This window comes from Lepus europaeus, chromosome 1 (assembly GCF_033115175.1).
Source record: "Lepus europaeus isolate LE1 chromosome 1, mLepTim1.pri, whole genome shotgun sequence".
Lineage (NCBI taxonomy): Eukaryota > Metazoa > Chordata > Mammalia > Lagomorpha > Leporidae > Lepus > Lepus europaeus.
In genome coordinates, this window is record NC_084827.1 from 63,145,324 (window position 1) to 63,160,937 (window position 15,614).

General features: G+C 45.3%; 1 protein-coding gene across 1 annotated transcript in view; it reads left to right on the forward strand.

Annotated features, from left to right (window-relative positions):
* LOC133762794 (uncharacterized) overlaps positions 1-15,614 on the forward strand; it is a 133,064-nt gene that overhangs the window by 97,573 nt on the left and 19,877 nt on the right. The window lies entirely within an intron of this gene.

The window sequence follows — 15,614 nt, forward strand, 5'->3', positions numbered from 1 at the left end:
TGGGCCTCCTATCCCAGAGCAGATGCAAAGCCAGGAGAGCCCTGGAGTTAACTGCAGGCCCCAGTGGGCAGCAAGGAGAGGCGGCCCTGGAGGACGAGGGGTCTCCTGGTGGTGATATGATGCCCACGACCCTGGAAGTAAATGACATTATTTTTATTTGCTTATTTGGAAGGCAGAGAGTCACAGAGAAGGAGAGACAGAGAGAGAGAGGTCTTCCAACCACAGGTTCACTACCCAAATAACCTCAGTGACTGAGGCTGGGCCAGGCTGAAGCCAGGGGCCAGGAGCTTCTTCCTGGTCTCCACATGGTGCAAGGGCCCAAACACTTGGGCCATCTTCTGCTGCCTTCCCAGGTGCATTAGCAGGGTGCTGGGTGAGAAGTGGAGCAGCTGGGACTCGAACCGGCGCCCAGGGATGCTGGCACTGCAGAAGGAGGATTAACCTTCTATGCCACAGCACCGGCCCCAACAGACTCAAATGCTATCACTACCAGCTCAAGTGTACTGCCCCTTCTTCACTTCACCTATTTCCTCGTCTCTTAAGGAGGTTAGGGCTTTATTTTTTTCCTTTTGAGCTAAATTACTGTTATTAAACTTTTTTTAAGTCAAATAATTACAGCAGACGTAATTCTGTTGGTGCTTATGTCAGGGCTCTCCAGAGAGACAGACCCAACAGAATGCACAGGTGGATGTGAGAGGGGATTTATTAGGGGAGTTGGCTCATGCGATTAGGAAGCTGCACAACAGACTGTCTGCAAGCTGGAGACCCTGGTGTGATGATAGCTTGGCCCAGTCCAAGTCCCAAAGCCTCAGAACCAGGGAAGTGGATGTTGTGACCCTCACTGTGAGGCTGAGGGCCCGAGAAGCCAGGCAGGGGGCAGTGTTGGTGTGCGTCCCGGAGTCCACACAGAGCCTGGAGTTCTGATATCCAAGGATAGTAGGAGAGTAGTGTATCCCGAGAGAGAGAGAGAGAGAGAGAGAGAGAAAGAGAGAGAGAGAGAGAGAGGGAAAGAACAGAGTCCCATTTTCTGTGTTTGCCCCATCTGGCCCCCAGCCTGCTCTAGGGGCAGATCCTCCCATCTCATCCACTTGAACACATGTGCTAATCTCCTACAGTAACACCCCATCAGACACTCCAAAAACAATGCTTTACCAGTTATCTAGGCATTCCCTGTGTTTTGGGAAAAAAATAGCTTTTTTTAAGATTTACTTATGGGGCTGGCATTGTGGCACAGCAGGTAAAACCGCGGCCTGTGATGCTGGCATTCTGTATGGGCACCAGTTCGAGTCCCGGCTGTCCCACTTCTGATCCAACACCCTACTAATGTGCCTGGGAAAGCAGAGAATGGCCCAAGTGCGTGGGCCCCTGCACCCGCGTGGGAGACCTAAAAGAAGCTCCTGACTCCTGGCTTCAGGCCCAGCGCCATCTACTGTGGCCATCTGGGAAGTGAACAAGGGAATGAAAGACCTCTCTATCTCTCCCTTTCTCTCGAACTCTTTCAAAATAAAGAAATCTTTTTTTAAAAGTCTTTTTAAAAAACTCCTATCCATCAGAGTACTGTAACATGTACTTGCACTCTCTTTCATTAATATCCCTTTCATAAACAGGGCTTAGAGAGGGAGATTTGGAGCAGCGGGTTCCACAGAGGAGTCACACACATATATATATTGCTCTGTATCTACTGGGGTAGGGAACCTTTTGCTGCAAAGGGCCATGTGGATATTTAGAACAATGTTCGTGGACCATACAAAGGACCATCCGAGCCTGTAGATGTATTAAATTTCGAGTCCCGCCTGTGTAGCCTTGGTAGGGCCAGACCCAGAGTGATTTCACCGGCCTTATACGGCCCGTGGGCTGAGCATTCCCCACCCCTGCCCTACAGCCTTCCAGTGACTTCTATTGTTCTCTACTTGGAAGTTGCACAGTATTCATAGCACAACTATACTGTAGTTCTCCAACAATTCTTCTGTTGATTGACATCACGGTACTTTCTAGTTTGAGTAATTATACATAATGTTGCAATAGCAACCTTCAGCACATGTCTTTGGGTACTGATGCTTTTGTTTCTGTAAGGCATTGGACCATCAATGGGTATCGTATTTATGTAGATATGGGATTACTTTCTGAAGTAACTGTGACAGTTGACAGTAACATATACAAATGTCTATTTCCTGACACTCTTGTCAACTTAGTTGCTGATCAACTTTTTAAAATTTTGATTCTCTGAAATACACAGAACACTCGATTCAAAAATAAAGACACTGCAACATCAACTCATGGGCCAGTGTTGTAGGCAGCAGGTAAAGCTGCCACCAGAGATACCAGCATCCCATATGGACACCATTCCATATCCCAGCTGCTCCACTTCCGATCCAGCTCCCTGCTGATGGCCTGGGAAAAGCGGTGGAAGTGTTTAGGCCCAAGTGTTTGAGCCCCTTGCCACCTATATGGGAGACCTGAATAAATTCCTGGTTCCTGGCTTCAGCCTGGCCAAGCCCCAGCTGTTGCGGCCATCTGGGGAGTGAACCAGCAGATGGAAGATCTTTGTCTCTCTGTAACTCTTTCAAAATAAATGAATAAATATTTAAAAAAAAAAGTAAAATCAAGTAGCCAATGAAGACTTGACAAGAATTGACAAGCCTGATATGACAGGAAAACAAACATTCCCGGAGGCTGATCCCATGTTCACCTGGGTGCTGGGCACAGGATGGAGCAGGTGCAGTGGGCCTCGGGTAAGAATCTGCACAGCCTGCATGGGTCCCAATAAGCAGAAAGTGCCAGGGGGTGGTTGTAACGTGCCCAGCTTAAGGCAAGGCAGGATGCTGGTGCTTGGTGTTAGTTCCTAGTCCTATTTCCCTTTCAGATCTTACTGGAGAGCAGGAAGGCACAGCATGTTTGCACATCAGACCAAACACAGGTGAACACCAGATACACAGGGAAAAGGAACCACTGGGAAAGAGAAGAGGAGAAAAGTTGGCTGTCCCTCTAGAACCCCAACTGCTAATGGAACATGAAACTCCCCTTGGAGTTATGAGTGCTCCATCTTGTGGACATTTCTGGGAGAGCAGGCTGTGGTTTTCAGGGTACTTTGCAAGGAATTCAATCAGCATTCCGATTTCTTGCTTTTAAGAGCAGCAGCTCTTTTATTCCAGTACCTTGAGTAAACCATTCTTAACATTTCATTCACTTTCTTCCAGCTTTGCTTTCTATAAACAAGCTTTATCTATTCAACGCAGTTGTGATCAGACCGTCTACGGAGGTTTCAATGTTCTATTTTACATCCTGCCTTTATTTCAAGCCTTCAAGTTGGGGGGAGGGGGAGAAAGTCATAAAAGTGTAATGCATAGATTTATAAAAACAGAGTAACCTTCAACCAGGTCAAGAAATACAAGGGGACAGTGTTGTGGCACAGCTTGCGATGCCAGGAAGTGTATATAGAGAGCCAGTTCAAGTCCCAGCTGCTCTGCTTACAAAGCAGCTCCCTGCTATTGTACCTGAATAAGAAGCAGAAGATGGCCCAAGTACTTGGGCCCCGCCACTCATGTGGGAGACCTAGATGGAGTTCCTGGCTCCTGGCTTCAGCATACCCCAGCCCCAGCCATTTGGGGAGTGAACCAGCAGATAGAAGATCTCTATTTCTGTGTGCGTCTCTCTCTCTGTCTCTCCCTCCCACATCACTCTGCCTTTCAAATAAATCTTTAAAAAAAAAAAAAACTATGTCTCTGTTTCTCCCTATCTCTGTAACTCTGCCTTTAAAATCAACTAAATAAATCTAAAAAGAAGAAGTACAACAAAAACCCACCCACCCTTCCTGCCTTTCCTCCTCTCAGGCTGTACTCATTATGTAAGATTTCATGATATACTCTCTCCTCTCATTGTGATGTTACCACCTCATTGTAGAACCCCAGTGTTAAGTGTGGTGGCCTTTTTTTGTTTTTGAGCCTCATCCAGTGAAACCTTATACAGTCCCTTAAACCTCAGTCACTGGCTTTCCTAGCTGCCTCCCCTGGCTCTGTGTAGTAAGACTCACGCTGTGCTGTGTCTGAAGTCCTTTCATTTTCACCACCGTGCGGGGTTGCTCAGAATCACTGTCACACCTGCATTTCTCAGTGGCTGTCAATGGATGTGGGAGCTGCTGTGGACGGCACTGCATACGCATTCACGCACATGCACCTGCCTTTCTGTTGGAGGTCATCCCCAGGAGTGGACCTGCTATGCCCACAGAGGGAGGCACAAGCCTCAGTTTTACTAGGTGGTGTCAAGTTATTTCTCCACAGTGCCTGAAGCAGTTTACTGTCCCCCATGGGGTGTTTCCCTTGCCCCACATACTCACTAGCACCTGGTGGAGCCTGTCTTTTTCATCTGCTAGATGTGAAGAGGTATTTCACTGTGGTCTTCATTTGCATCTCCCTGATGTCCACCAAGGCTGGGCACGGCCTGACATGCTCACTGACACTGAGGGTGCCATGTGGGATGTGTCTGCCTGTCCTGGCCGCTTGTCCATGTGTCTGTGGGGTTATCTTTTTCTTGCTGACTTTGGATACAGTCCCATTGTTGGTTAAATGTGCAATAAATATCATTAGCTTCCCCCTTCAATCCTAAATCTTCTGATAAACAGAGGTCTTTAATTTTCATGTTGCCAAGTGTTTTCCTCTTTTCCTGCCCTGGGGTGACAAAGAGAATTCCCTAAGTTGCCTTTGAAAAATTCTTTCCCAGTCTGGCAGGGACCTAAAGCTGGCTCCTGCATTCCCGTGGGCTGTGTGTCCGTCCTTTTTTTTACAGATTTATTTACTTACTTGAAAGAGTTACACACAGAGAGGAGAGGCAGAGAGAGAGAGAGAGGTCGTCCATCCAGTAGTTCACTCCTCAATTGGCTGCAATGGCAGGAGCTGCACTGGTCTGAAGCTAGGAGCCAGGAGCTTCCTCCGGGTCTCCCACACGGGTGCAGTGGCCCAAGGACTTGAGCCATCTTCTACTGCTTTCCCAGTCCATAGCAGAGAGCTGGATTGGAAGTGGAGCAGCTGGGTCTTGAACCGGCACCCATATGGGATGCCGGCTCTGTAGACCAGGGTGTTAACCCACTGTGCCCCAGCGCCAGCCCCGTGTGTATTCATCCTTATGTCAACACACAGTCAGAATTCACTGCAGCTGCACAGATGTGTGGCTGTCTCATTGCTCACATCCTCTCACCTCGCTTTTCTTCCAGGTCACAAATATTTACTGAACGCCAGCTAGAGGCCAGGCAATATTCTAGGTGCCATGGATACAATATTGAGTGACACAGAAAGACAGTCGTTCTCAAGACAGGGGTAGGAAGGACTGGCACTGTGGCTTAGTGGGCTAAGCCGGCACCGACTGGTTCATGTCCTGGCTGCTCCTCTTCTGATCCAGCTCTCTGCTATGGCCTGGGTAAGCACTGGAGGATGACCCAAAAGCTTGGGCCCCTGCATCCATGTGGGAGAACTGGAGAAAGCTCCTGGCTCTGGCTGTTGTGGCCATTTGGGGAGTGAACCAGCAGGTGGAAGACTTTTCTCTCCGTCTTTCCCTCTCTCTGTAACTCTACGTCTCAAATAAATAAATAAATTTTCAAAAAAAGGGGGGGGGGTAGGGCAAAGGTGAGCAAAATAAATGAGATCATCTCAGACACTGACAACCGTGAAAACTTGAACACAGACCTTTAAAATCAAAACATAAGATACAGTTAAAGGGCCTGAGTGGGGGCTCCCTGGGCGTGGATTTGGGGTCTGACGTCAGGGCTAAGTCTGGAGTGATGATATTCCTGTAAAGGGAAAAGTGTGCTAAGACCCAGCCCAGCACTGCAGTAGCTGGGAGGACCTCCTCAGTACAGCCATCCCCATGGGGGTCTCTTACTGTAAACCCACTCTTTTCTGTTCAGATATTTAATTTTAATTCACACATAGTGAATGTACATATTTATGGGGTACAGTGTGACATTTCAATCCATGTATGTAATGTGTAATGATCAGATGAGTGAACTGGCATTATCTGTCAATTCTGACAATTATTTCTTCGTGTGGGGAACACAACAAACTCCTCCCCAGTAGCTATTTTGAAGTATTGAATTTAATTGTTCCCAAACATAGTTACCCTAGTGGCTCACAGAACACCAGAAGTTATTCCTCCAACTCAGCACCACCCGGGACCCATCAACCATCCTCTCTCCATCCATCCCTGCCCCGCCCTTAACAGGCTCTGCTAACACTATTTTATTCCCTGTGCCTGTGAGAGCAACTTCTCAGCTTCCACATGTAATGAGAGCTTGCATAATTTGCCTTTCCATGCAGGAAAAGCTCCATCCATGTTGCTACAAATGACAGAATTTCAATTTTTCATGGCTGAATATTCCAGTGTGTGTGTGTGTGTGTGTATGAGAGAGAGAGAGAGATTTATCCTTTTTATCCTTGCAGCTGTCATTGGGCATCCTTGTTGATTCTGTATCTTGGCTATTATGAATGGTGCTGCAATAAACATGCTAGGGCAGACATCTCCACAGCATGCAGATTTCAAGTTCTTTGCATATATACCCAGTTGTGGGATGGCTGCATCATATGCAGTTCTATCTCTGGGTCTTCAAGGCCCTTCCATGCTGATTTCCATCACGGCTGCCGTAATTTACATTCCCACCAACACTGCAGGAGAGATCCCCTTTCTCTGCATTCTCACTGCACTTGTTATCTTTTTGATAACACCCAGTGAAACCAGGGTGAGACAATATCTCATTACGGTTTTAATTCTTATTTCTTTGATTATTACTGATGCTTAACATTTTTTCATATACTTTTTGGCCACTGATATATCCTTTTTGAAAAAAATGTTTATTCAGGTCATTTTTCATCAAATTAGTTGTTATTTTCCTGTTGAGTTGTTTGACTTCCTTGTATATTATGAAAATCAATCTTTTGCCAGATGAATGCTTTGCAAATATTTGCTGCCATTCTGTAGGGAGTCTGGTTACTCTGCTGGCTGTTTTCTTGGCTGTACACAAGCACTTAAATTCATTGTAATCATTTTGCCAAATTTCGCTTTTATTGACTGTGCTTTGGGATTATTTAAAAAAAAAAATCAAAACCTTCACCCAGACTCATGTCCCGAAGCATTTATTCAACTCTTTTCCAAGTAGTTTCAGAGTTTCTGGTCTTACACCTAAGTCTTTGATCCAGTTTGAGTTGAGGTTTGTATGTGGTGAGGAACAGGGACCTAGTTTCTTCCTTCTGCATAAACATATCCAGAGTTCTCTGCATCACTAACTGAGGAGACTTTCCATTTTCTAATGCATGACCTAGCTGCCTTTGTTGAAAACCTGACATCTATAAGTAGGTGGATTTACAAGGGTACATGAAAAGGTTCAGGGAAAGTGTAATTAAAATATATTTTTGGTGCAAAAATTTTTGAAGACCATGCATAGTTTTTTCATGATACCCATTGTCCATGACCTTTAAATGTTTTTCTAGTAACAGTAATTGTACATATTTATGGGGTACAGTGTGATATTTCAAAACAGGTATACAATGTGTACTGATCAGATTTATGAGACTGGAGACTCTTCTGTTTGCTCATAAAATATAAAAAAGGGTACTGTAGGGGCCGGTGCTATGGCACAGCAGGTTAATGCCCTGGCCTAAAGTGCCGGCATCACATATGGGCGCCGATTCAAGACTTGGCTGTTCCACTTTTGATCCATCTCTCTGCTACGGCCTGGAAAAGCAGTAGAAGATGGCCCAAGTCCTTGGGCTCCTGCACCTGCGTGGGAGACCCGAAAGAGGCCCCTGGCTCCTGGCTCTGGATAGGCACAGCTCTGGCCGTTGTGGCCAACTTGGTGTGAACCATCGGATGGAAGACCTCTCTCTCTCTCTCTGCCTCTCCTCTCTCTGTATAACTCTTTCAAATAAATCTTTAAAAAAAGGAGGGGGGTACTATGAACCACAGTCACCTCACTGTGGCTGCCTAACAACAGGAACTTACCCCTACTATCTAACCCTGTTGCACAATCTCCCTCCCTTCCCCCTCACCCCTTCCAGCCTCTCATAATCACTATTCTACATTCACATTGAGGTTTTGTTTCCCACATATGAGTATCTGTCTTTCTGTGTCTGCCTTATTTCACTTAACATCCACTTCCATCCTTTTTTTTTTTTTTCAAATTACAGGATTCCATTCCTTTTTATAGCTGAATAATACTCATGGTGTACGTACCACATTTTCTTTTATCCATTCACCTGATGATGGACGTCTTGGCTATTGTGAAGTGCTGCAGCATGGAAGTGTGGGGATCTTCTTAATGCAATGATTTCACAATGGGATTGCTAGATCATAGGATAGCTCCATTATAATTTTGTAAGGAATCTTCATACTCTGTTTCATATTGTCTGTACTGCTTTACATTCCTGCCAACAATGTGTTACAGTTTCTCTTTCACCTCATCTTTACCTGCATTTGTTGATTTTTGTCTTTTTTTATAATAGCCATTCTAACTGGGGTGAGAGTTCCCTGATGTACAGTAATATTGATTATTTCTTCACGTATCTGTTTGCTTGTTGGCCATTTTTATTTCTTCTTTTGAGAAATGTCTGTTCAGATCCTTTACCCATTTCTCTTAAGATTTAGTTTATTTATTAGAAAGGGGGAGTAGGAGAGAGAGGGAAAAAATAGAGAGAGAGAGAGAGAGAGAGAGAGAGAGAGATCTTCCATCCACTGGTTCACTCCCCAGATGGACACAACAGCCAGGGCTGGGCCAGGCCAAAGCCAGGAGCTTCACCCAGATTTCCCATGTGGATGCAGAGGCCCAAAGATTTGGGCCATCCTCTGCTGCTTTCCCAGGCACATTAGCAGGGAGCTGGATCAGAAGTGGAGCAGCCGGGACTTGAACAGGTACCCATATTGGATGCTGGTGTTGCAAGTGGCAGCTCAACCAATTATTCCACAACACTGACCCCAACCCTTTTCTTAACTAGACTGGCTGGTTTTCGTTGTTGAGGCTTTTTGAGTTCCTCAAATATTCTGGATATTAGTATTTCATCAGATTTCATCAGCTTGCACACCTTTCCTCCCAGTCCAGCAGTTGTCTCCACTCAACAAATTGTTTCCTTTGCTGTGCAGAAATTCTTAGTTTGATACAATCTCATTTGTCTAGTTTTGCTTTTGTTGTCCACCCTTTTGGGTGTTATCAAAAAAATAATTGTTTATATCAATGTCTTTTTTTAAACATTTATTTATTTAAAAGGCAGAGTGACAGAGAGATAGAGAGACACAGAGATATTTCCCACCCAGTGGTTCACTCCCCAAATGGCTACAGTGGCCAGGAGGAGGCCAGACCAAAGCCAGGAGCCTGGAATTCCATCTGGGTCTCCCATATAGGTGGCAGGGGCCCAAGCACTTGGGCCATCATCTGCTTTCTCAGGTGCATTAGCAATGACTGGATTGGAAGTAGAGTAGCTGGGACTTGAACTTTCACTCTAATATGGCATGGTAGCATGGAAAGTGGCGATTTAATCCTCTGCACCACAATGCTGGCACTACATTAATGTTTTGAAGTGTTTTACTGACTTTTTTTAAAAAAAGATTATTTATTTGAAAGTCAGAGTTACGCAGAGAGAGAGAAGAAGAACCAGAGTGGGGGGGGGGGCTTCCATCCGCTGGTTCACTCCCCAATTGGCCACAACAGCCAGAGCTGTGCCAATCTGAAGCCAGGAGCCAGGAGCTTCTTCCGGGTCTCCCAAGTGAGTGCAGGGGCTCAAGGACTTGGGCCATCTTCTACTGCTTTCCCAGGCCATAGCAGAGAGCTGGATCAGAAGTGGAGCAGCCAGGACTTGAACCCGCAGCGCCCATATGGGATGCCAGCACTGCAGGTGGTGGTTTTACCAGCTATGCCACAGCGCTGGCCCCACCATGCTGTTTTAATTACTATAGTGTGCTGGTATGAAGTCAGGTATTGTGATGCCTCCAGGTGTATTTTATTTTGCTCAGGACCATTTCGTTTATTCTAGGTCTTTTGTTGTTCCATTGAATTTTAAAAATGACTGTGCCTCTAATTCTGTTAACAATGTCACTGGTATTCTGATAAGGATTGCACTGACTCTGTAGATTGCTTTGGGAGGTACGAACATTTTAACAATATTAATTCTTCCAATCCATGAACATGGAATATCTTTCCTGCTTTTTGTGTGTATGTCTGCTAAGATTTCTTTCATCAGTGTTTTCTAATTTTTATTGTAGAGTTCTTCCATTTCTTTCGCTAAATTTATCCTATATATTTTATTTTTTGTTAGCTATTGTAAATTGAATTTCTTTCTTTATTTCTTTTTCAATACACTAGTTATTGGTGAATAAAAATGCTACCACTTTTGTATGCTGAACCATCCTTGCATCCCTGGGATAAATCCTACTTGACCATCATATGTAATATTTTTAAGAGATTCGTTTATTTACTTAGTTATTTGAAAGGCAGAGTGACAGAGAGGGAGGAAGGGACATAGAGAGAGATTTTCCACCCACACACCAAATAGCTGCAGCAGTTAGGGCGGGACCTAGCCAAAGCCAAGAGCCAGGAACTCCATCTGGGTCTCCCACAGGATTCAAGCACTTGAGCCACCATCTGCTGCATCCCAGGTGCATTAATAGAAAGCTGGATCGGAAGTAGAGTAGCTGGGTCTGATGTTAGTACTCTAATATGGGAGGCAGGTGTTACTAGGAGTAGCTTAACCCACTGTGCTCCATGAGATATGGTTTTATTGGTGTACTGTTAGACTCAGTTTGCTAATATCTTGGTGAGAATTTTTGCATCTATGTTCATCAACGATATTGGTCTGCAGTTTTCTTTTTTGTGTTGTGTCTTTGTTTTTGGTATCAGAGTGATGTTGGTCGTGTTAAAAAAAAAATATGGCAGGGCTCATCCAGGACTACCACGTGGGTGGCAGGGGCCAAGCACTCGCGTTCACTGTTGTATTGTAAAATTGCATTTATTGAGTTCTTTAGCTACAAGATTTCTGTTTAGTTCTTAATGGTCTCTACTTCTTTGCCAAATTTGTCATTCATTTTATTATATTCCTAATTTCACTGTATTCTGTTTTGAAAAAAATATTTATTTACTTGAAAGTCAGAGTTACACAGAGAGAAGGAGAGGCAGAGACAGAGACAGAGAGAGAGAGAGAGAGAGAGAGAGAGAGAGAGAGGTCTTCCATCCAATGGTTCACTCCCCAAAAGGCAATGGCTGGAGCTGCGCCAATCCGAAGCCAGGAGCCAGGAGCTTATTCCGGGTCTCCCACATGGGCCCAGGGGCCCAAGGACATGGACCATCTTTACTGCTTTCCCAGGCCATAGCAGAGAGCTGTATCAGAAGAGGAGCAGCTAGGACTCGAACCAGTGCCTAAATGTGATGCCAGCACTGTATACGGCGGCTTTACCCACTATGCCACAGTGCTGGCCCCATCTGTATTCTTTAGATCTCATTCAGTTTCCTTAAAATCATGTTGAACTCTTTGTGACAATGCACTAATTTCCTTTTCTTTGAGGTCTGCTGCTAGAGGGTGGCTGGTTTCCACTGAAGTATCATGTTACCTCGATTTTTCATGCTTCTTATGTACCTACATTGGCATTTGCACATCTTGTGGGTCAGTGGCCTTTTACCAGTTGTACAGGGTGGCTTTCACAGCAAAGACTTTGTGCTGGTGATGTGTCCTGGGGTGTTGGTTGGATGTGCTGCACCGGCTTTCCTTCCAGGTGGGCACTTTAGTGTGGTGTCTATATAACTGTTGCAGCTGTAATCAATGTTGATGTCAGGAAGTGTCTCAATGGGCTAGGCTGCAGGGGTTGTGGGACTGCACGACAAACTGAGACACACCTGGCTTCTTCAGACAGTGGAGGGAGGACGGGACTGCCAGTTGTTTTCTGGGGCTTCTGCAGCCTGAGTCACTCGGGATGGGCATCTCAGGTGCTTCCTAGGGGCTGCTGGCAGCATCTGCTTGGCTGCTTCATAGGACCCAGGGTGGACACGGTCTCAATATGATGCTGTGCAGCAGGATAGGGGAGCACGCATTGTGGACTATACTGTTTCTCTGGGGCAGTGCAGCAGTGTGGCAACCTGCCAGCTCAAGGCCAAACAGGACAAGATACAGGCTTCTCCAGCATCAGACGCTGCGGGTGTATGTGGGAGAACAACCCAGTGCCTCCTGCTCCCCTTTTCTCTGTAAGTGAAGTCTCTGATGGTTCAGGGTTGATCTTGATCGAGACACAAGACAGGAGATGCTGGGCTTAGTTCTTTTCTCCATAAGGCCATTATGCATCTCCACGCTCTGCAATGTCTCTGCCATTTCCCCACTTGGCACCCTAGTCTCCATTTCAAACACTCCAGTGAAACGGCCCCTGCCGTTTATCCCTTGTTCTGGCTCTCTGTCGTGGAGGAAGCACACCAGGCACCTCTGGCCAACCATCTTACTTATGCATGAACCCCCTAGATGCATTCCTGATAGGACTTCTCTCCCTCATCTACATATTGCCATTGACTGTAACCCTTCACAGGCTTACCTTAGACCTGTCTGGTCACAGCACAGTGATGTGTGTCTGACGACAGGGAGAAACAGGAGGTAGTCCTTAGGATATGAAAGGAGCTGTTTGCACACAGAGGTTTCTTTCTTCTAGAATTTCAGGCTTCAGTTTTGTTCCAGGGGAAGTGAGATCTGCCATCACATGGATTTGTGCTCCGAGCTAAGGGAGTTTAAGAAAGAATCCAAGATCAAGAAGGAGTATAGAAATAATTGCAGCTGAGAGACAGGGATGGGGGTGGGGACTAGAAATCTAGACCACCTGTGAGTGTTTTAATCCACGCTCTAACATTTCCTGGCCCTGAGAGTCTGGGCATAAGACCACGCTGAGATTCTGTCCCTTATCTGGAATGGCTGGGTTAGGTGATCTGTTAGGATGCTCTCAGGTACAGCATCAATTTTGTGAATGAATGCTGCATGGATTTCCTGTCTTCTACCCTTAGCTTTTCTGATTTGAATAGCAAGGATTCAAGGTATTGATTTTAATAATAGATTTTTGAAGGTAATGAGGGGAGGATCTGTCATGAACATTTTTCATTAAAAATTTGTAGTTTAATGTTTATATGGAGAGGCACAGGTTCTAGAAGAGTGAAAACGAATTTGAGAAAGTGGGAGGAATCACTCTACCTGGCATTAATTACTGCTTACTACGTAAAGTAATCAAGACAGTGAGGTACTGAGAAGGGATATTCACACAGACTGATGGGAAAAGAACCCCCAAACAGACCCACACAAATATACCCAGCTGATTTTTAGGTGCAAATGCAATTCAATGGAGAAATGACAGTCTTTTCCACAAAGAATACTGGACATCCAGAGACCAAAAAAAAAAAAAAAAAAATTTGACATAAATCTCACACTTTATTTAAAAATTAACTCAAAAAATTCCTTTAGCCATTCTTGAAAGTGAAGCTTCTGGAAATAACTTCTCTCACTTTTCCTTTCTCTGAAAAAATCTTGATTTCCCCTTCATTACTGGAAAATTTTTTCACTGGATAGAAGAGGGTTCTCAGCTAACAGCTCTTTTCCTGAAAATGACATTTGAAAGATATTTGTCACTTCCTCTGGCCTCCACATATCTGATGTCACCTAAAACATTTTTCCTTCATAAGGAAAATTTCCCTCACACTGCTTTAAAAAATTTTTTTGACAGGCAGAGTTAGACAGTGAGAGAGAGAGAGACAGAGAGAAAGGTCTTCCTTCCGTTGGTTCAACCCCTAAATGGCCGCCACGGCCGGAGCTACACCGATCCGAAGCCAGGAGCCAGGTGCTTCCTCCTGGTCTCCCATGCGGGTGCAGGGGCCCAGGCATTTGGGCCATCCTCCACTGCACCCCCGGGCTACAGCAGAGATCTGGACAGGAAGAGGAGCAACCGGGACAGAATCCAGCACCCCAACCGGGACTAGAACCCAGGGTGCCGGTGCCGCATGTGGAAGATTAGCCAAATGAGCCACGGCACCGGCTTTGTCTTTCGATTGCAGAACTTTATGATGCTGCTTCTTGTAGATTTCTTTGCATTTATATTACGTGGGCTTTGTGCAATTAAAGCTGTGGGTTTATGTCTCTGGTGGAATTAGGTTTAGCCACTACATTTTTTGAATAACTGCATCATTTTGCAATGCACAGATTCTTCTCTCCTTTTTGGACTCCAGCTGCCTAGTGTCTGATCTCTTTGTAGTCTCACAGGTCCCTGAAGCTATGTTCACTGTTTCCTACTCTATTTTCTCTCTGTTGTCTAGATTGTGTTGTTCTGTATTTCTGTCTTCAGACTCACTGCTTCTTCATACAGAAGTAGCAGTCACCTATTGCTGCATAACCAGGCTGATCGGACTGGGTGTCTGTGGTTCTGGGGCTCCACAGGGTTGCTGTCATCTAAAAGCTCCACTGGGGTGATATCCTGCTTCCAAACCCACTCTCATGAATGGCTCAGCCCTGGCTGGCCTCCGGCTTCTGCCGGTTGTTGGCTGGAGCAATCACTTCCTGGATACATGAGCCTATTTAGAGGTCTCCAAGCTCACGGCTTCTCAAGTGGTTTCCCACATAGTCCATGAGAGCCCGCCCGGAATGGAAGCCACAGCCTTTTGAGAACCTAACCTTGGAAGTGACATCCTATCACTTCCAACAAAACTCTGTTCATCAGAATCTTGTCATGAAATCCAGTGTACTCTCTAAGAGAGGGGCTCAGACAAGCACCGCACATCAGGCGCTGAGACCCTTTGGGGCATCTTACAGCCTGCCTACCACACCGAGTGAAAACCGCTGCTCTAATTACCGACCTCTGAACATGGACCTTTTCCCTGGGAAGATCAAAACTCTCTGTTGAGTACTTGATACACAGTCACGTGTTGCCTAACACTTACCAACGGGGCCACCCTCGGAGAAACTCACCATTCTGTGACTGTCCTGTGGACATGATAGAATGCACTTATACAAACCAACATGGTACAGACCACTACACACCCAGGCTGCATGGCATATTATAGCTTGTTGCTTATGATGAATAAGACAAAAAGAGATCAAATCAGACACAAGAGAAAATGTTGCAATCAGAAAACATGGCAAACACAAGATATATAAGGCTGCTGGTGTTCTAACATACTGTTTGTAAACTTCCTTTATAACTAGGAATATACTCATAATTCTAAAAAACATAGTATGGCAAACACATCAACCAGTGACACATTTATTATCAAGTATTATGTATCGTATATACTTAACATATAATTATGTATGAAAATTTTCAGCTCCATGATATCTTATGAGGCCGACCTTGTGTATGTGGTGCGGCATTGACTGAAACGTTGTTACTCTGCTCACGAGTGCAGGTGCACAGCAGCCGCTCATGCTAGGGGATGCAGTGGGAGAGGAGCTGACTCTTTTTCCATTGAGCTTGTAGAAAAATCACCTAGGACATCCACGTTGCCAGCCTTCTTTTTTTAAATTTTTTATTATTTTTTTGACAGGCAGAGTTAGACAGTGAGAGAGAGAGAGACAGAGAGCAAGGTCTTCCTTCCCTTGGTTCACCCCCCAAATGGCTGCTACGGCTGGCGCACTGCG